At 40.0% G+C, this 5,144-nt stretch overlaps 1 pseudogene; it reads left to right on the top strand.

The window, feature by feature from the left end:
- Nucleotides 1-3,774, top strand: part of LOC110289635 — a 6,600-nt pseudogene extending 2,826 nt beyond the window's left edge.
- The last annotated feature ends 1,370 nt before the right edge of the window (nucleotides 3,775-5,144 follow it).

The following is a 5,144-nucleotide window of genomic DNA, read 5'->3' as shown; positions in this document are numbered from 1 at the left end:
CCTCTTTCTCCACATCCTCACCAGCATCTGCTGTTGCCTGAATTTCTGACCTTAGCCATTCTGACTGGTGTAAGGTGGAATCTCAAGGTTGTTTTGATTTGCATTTCTCTGATGATTAAGGATGTTGAACATTTTTTCAGGTGCTTCTCAGCCATTCAGTATTCCTCAGTTGAGAATTCTTTGTTTAGCTATGTACCCCATTTTTAATGGGGTTATTTGAATTTCTAGAGTCCAGCTTCTTGAGCTCTTTGTATATACTGGATATTAGTCCCCTATCAGATTTAGGATTGGTAAAATCACCATGCCTGACATTAAGCTGTACTACAGAGCAATTGTGATTAAAAAAACCTGCATGGTACTGGTACAGTGATAGACAGGTAGATCAATGGAATAGAATTGAAGACCCAGAAATGAATTCACACAGCTATGTGCTATGGCCACTTGATCCTTGACAAGGGAGCTAAAACCATCCAGTGGGAAAAAGACAGCATTTTCAACAAATTGTGCTGGCACAACTGGCAGTTATCATGTAGAAGAATGCAAATTGATCCATTCTTATCTCCTTGTACAAAGCTCAAGTCTAAGTGGATCAAAGGCCTCCACATAAAACCAGAGACTCTGAAATTAATAGAGGAGAAAGTGGGGGAAAGCCTCGAAGATATGGGCACAGGGGAAAAATTCCTAAGCAGAACAGCAATGGCTGGTGCTGTAAGATCAAGAATTGACAAATGGAACCTCATAAAATTGCAAAGCTTCTGTAAGGCAAAAGACACTGTCAATAAGACAAAAAGGCTCCCAACAGATTGGGCTTGCTCTTTTCTAAAGGGAAACTGAGGTGATATGGATCTGGGGGAGAGGGGGGCTGGAGGGGAGGGACTTGGAGGGGAAACTGTGGTCAGGATGCAATATATGAAAGAACAGTTATCTTTTTTTAAAAAGTAAAGAAAATGGGCGTGGTGGTGCACTCCTTTAATCCCAGCATTTAGGAGGCAAAGGCAGGCGGATTTCTCAGTTTGAGGCTTGCCTGGTCTACAGAGTGAGTTCCAGGACAGCCAGGGCTACACAGAGAAATCCTGTCTTGAACACCCCACCACCACCACCACCACCACCACCCAAAAAAAAGTAAAGAAAAGAAAAATAGCACATGAAAGCCATCAAGCACACATAGAAATTACACTTCTGTTTCCGGGTATTGCAGGTAAGATCCATAGACTGACTCCTCCTGAGCAGATGTACTGTCACTGAGCAATGAATGCTCTCAACTATACACAAGTCTTAGGCTAGGGAATAGGTGGTAGGGCAACTTATTAGGCTCTCAGCTTCAAAACTACAAGGGAAAAAATGCAGCTAGAGCAGGAGACAAATCTCACCTGAGACAACTAAATTTCAACCAATCGGTGTAATTACAAATTGATGAAAATATTACTAAACAATTAAAAGAAGCGATATCTGATAGATAACCTTAATTTAATTCCAGAGAATTCTACATCTTTAAAAGTTGAGCATTTTGGGCTGGCAAGATAGCTCAGCAGGTAAGAGCACTAACTGTTCCGTAGTGAGATCTGACGCCCTCTTTTGGTGAGTCTGAAGATAGCTACAGTATACTTATGTATAATAATAAGTAAATCTTTGTGCGGGACTGAATGAGCCAGGCCAATCTGACCAAGCAGAGGTCCTAAACATTCAATTCCCAACAACCACATGAAGGTTCACAACCATCTGTTCAGTTACAGTAAATAAATAAATAAATAAATAAATAAATCTTTAAAAAGAAGTTGAACATTTTATTATTTTTGTTTGAAAATAATAAAGACAAGTAAAGGGTAAAAAAAACAAACAAACCATAAATCCATCTAGCTAGAAAAGAAACAAATTGGCAAATACATTTTGGATACGTTTTCTGTGGTTTTAAAACAAAAGCAGAATCTCTCAATTAAATTATTTTGATCCAACAAAATTAGATTTTGTGAGTCTTCACTGTGGGCAATTTTATTTGCTTTTACATTTTTGCTATAAACATAAGCATCACAGACTGGTGATGAGTGTATAATCTGATGTGGAAGGGGGTTGGAGAAGTGGCTCGGTGCTTAAGAGCTCTGGCGGTCCTTCTAGAGGACCTGGGCTCCATCCCAACTGATGCTAATTCCAGGCCAAGAAATCTGTTGCCCTCTTCTGGCTTCCCTAGCCACTAGACCTCCACATGGTGCACAGCCACACACTTGAGCAAACCACTCATACACATAAAGTCTAAAAATAACAATACACAGACACACACACACTTGAAAAATAATATAGTAAAAGCACTTTTTAAAATGCTGGAATATGGACAGAAGTGTGTGAAGGAGTATGAGAGAAGGGGCTGGGAAATGAGTCTGTGGGTACAACACCTGACATACAAGCATCAAGACTTAGGTTTGAATCCACGCCCTCACAAGAAAATCTGGGCATGGTCACACAAGTCCAAACCTAGTACCAGAACTGGGCATCCGGCTTAGCCCAAACTGTGAGCCCCAGGTTCAGTGGGAGGCCCTGTCTCAACAATAAAAAGCAGGCGGTTTGCCCTTTTCTAGTATACTAACATATAGTAAATAAATAAATCTTTTTTAAAAAATTAAAATACAAAGCAGGATGAGAGACAGCTTCTCATCACCGTGGACCTGAAACATAAGGTGCTTTAGGACTACCGCAAGAAGAGGCCAGATCTTCAGGAGCGATGGAAGCAATTAGAACTTACCAGGTCGTATAAAAGTCTGAAAACAATCTGAAGGCACTACCAAGTGTAGGGCAGAGTGTGGATGAAGTGCTCAGTTAACAGAAGAAAATCTCATTGTTAAAGCAACAAGTGGGCCAAGATATATAGTGTAGGTTGTCATGGGCGGCTTGATAGAAGTCGGCTGAAGCCAGGAAGGAGAATTGCTTTGAACATGACTACACTAACCATCAGGAGGTATTGGTCAGGAGAGGTAGATCCATTGGTTTATATGTCTCCTGAGGATAGTGGAAATGTTTCTCATTCTGAGATTAGAGGACTTACAGGCCAGATTTGGGAATTAATAGAAGTAACAGGATTACAAACCAAGGTATTATTCCAGTGTATAGGGATAATACCTCCAAGGGACTCGTTGTTCTACAGACCCCAGGCACTGGGGAAACACTCTTGGCCTGACCTGTTGCTGGACAGCCGGACTGCAACTTCCTAATGGTTATTGTGTCTAGTTCTATGGAGCTAGTTCATTGGTGAAAATGCTTGTATGACTCGAGAAATGTTTAATTATGCCAGGGATCACCAGCCACGTATTATTTATATGGACGAAATAAATGCTGTTGGTGGCTCTTGGTTTTCTGAGAGTACTTCAGCTGGCAGCGATTTAGAGAAGTTTAATGAAGTTACTAAATTAAATGGATGGATTTGATACTCTGCATAGAGTTAAAATGGTTACAAACAGACCAGATACACTGGATCCTGCTTCGCTGTGACCAGGCAGATTCAGTAGAAATCACAACTATATATCAATTTTTCAAATGAACAAGCACAATTAGATCTGCTGAAAAATCTACGCCCTATTACAAAGCATGGTGAAGCAGATTCTGGAGTCATTGTAAAGCTTGCAGATGGCTCTGTGGATCGCACCACAGAAACATCTGTACAGAAGCTGGTATGTCTGCAGTTCATGCTGATCATGACTGTGGAGTTCAGGAAGTCTTCATGAAAGCAGGCAGAAAAGCACTGATTCGAAGAATGTAGAGTCTAAATTGGACTACAAACCTGTGTGATTTACTGTAAGGTTTGATGGCTGCATAACAGGCATTGGCTTAATGTAAAACTCAAGTTAAGGAAAAGAATGTATGTATTGGCAGTGATCTCATTAAAAATCAATAAACATATGTATGAGCAACATCCATATGTTTCTTACGTACACAATAGTATATCATTCAATAAAATTGGTGCACAAGAAAGTTGTATGTTTGTTAATGTTGCAAGAGAATTTACAAACAGCACGTTGAAGCTGTTCATATTTTTTGAAAATGCTTTTCATATGCTTTGTGAGCATTTTGTATATCATCCAAAATGCTTTGAAATAATAGATAGCATTTCTTATGACTTATTTTATATTTTCTTTTCCTTGTCATAAAAAAAATGGAATAAAAGGGCTGGAGAGATGGCTCAGCAGTTAAAAGCACTGACTGCTCTTCCAGAGATCCTGAGTTCAATTCCTAGCAACAACATGGTGGCTCACAGCCATCTGTAAAGGGATCTGATGCCCTCTTCTGGTGTGTCTGAAGACAGCAACAGTGCACTCATAGAAATAAAATAATTTTTAATGGAATAAAATCTGCTTTAGCTGTCCTATATAAAACAATAAAAAGCAAACAAATAAAAATATACCACAGGCATAAAAAAGTATACACCAGGAAACAAAAATTATCCTTTATGATATCAATGGTATCACTAGCTGAGGAGGGTGGCACATACCTTTAATCCCAGCCCTTGGGAAACAGAGGCAAGAGGATTTCTGTGAGTTCAAAACCAGCTTGGTCTGTGTAGTAAATTCCAGAACAGACAGGAGTACATAGAAAGACCCTGTCTCAAAACAACAATAAAAGTATCATTATACACACTACACATTGTCATATTGTTATAATCAAATTATAAGTTTATGCAAATTATACTAATTGTCACCCTTAACTGATTTGACTTCCTCTGAGAGCACCCACCACCCTTCTCCCCCTTCACATCAGCCTGCAATTTCTGTCCATTGTTCATGCCAGGGCATTTGATCTACCCACTGTCCTGGCTTCAAATATCCCTTGGTCTTGCTTTCTTCTGGAACATCTGCCCTCCTAATATCTTGGCTACGATTAACTAGTGTCCTATTTTTGACCAATGCTAACCTTTTGCTTCCTGCTGTCCCCACTCCAGGCTGCTGAATATTGCTGGAAAAATTCACAGAGCTTGTTTGTGTTGGGGTTCCCACATGTGCTGGCTCTGCAACTCACCTCTCTCATACTGCTCTTCTTCCCACTTCTCACATAAAAACACTGTGTTCCATTGCATACACTAGCAATATTTTGCTGAAAGGACCCAAATATAGCTGTCTCTTGTGAGACGATGCCGGGGCCTAGCAAACACAGGAGTGGATGTT

Source organism: Mus caroli, chromosome 2 (genome assembly GCF_900094665.2).
Source record: "Mus caroli chromosome 2, CAROLI_EIJ_v1.1, whole genome shotgun sequence".
Lineage (NCBI taxonomy): Eukaryota > Metazoa > Chordata > Mammalia > Rodentia > Muridae > Mus > Mus caroli.
The sequence above is the reverse complement of the archived record's forward strand: the minus strand, read 5'-3'. Positions and strand labels throughout refer to the sequence as shown.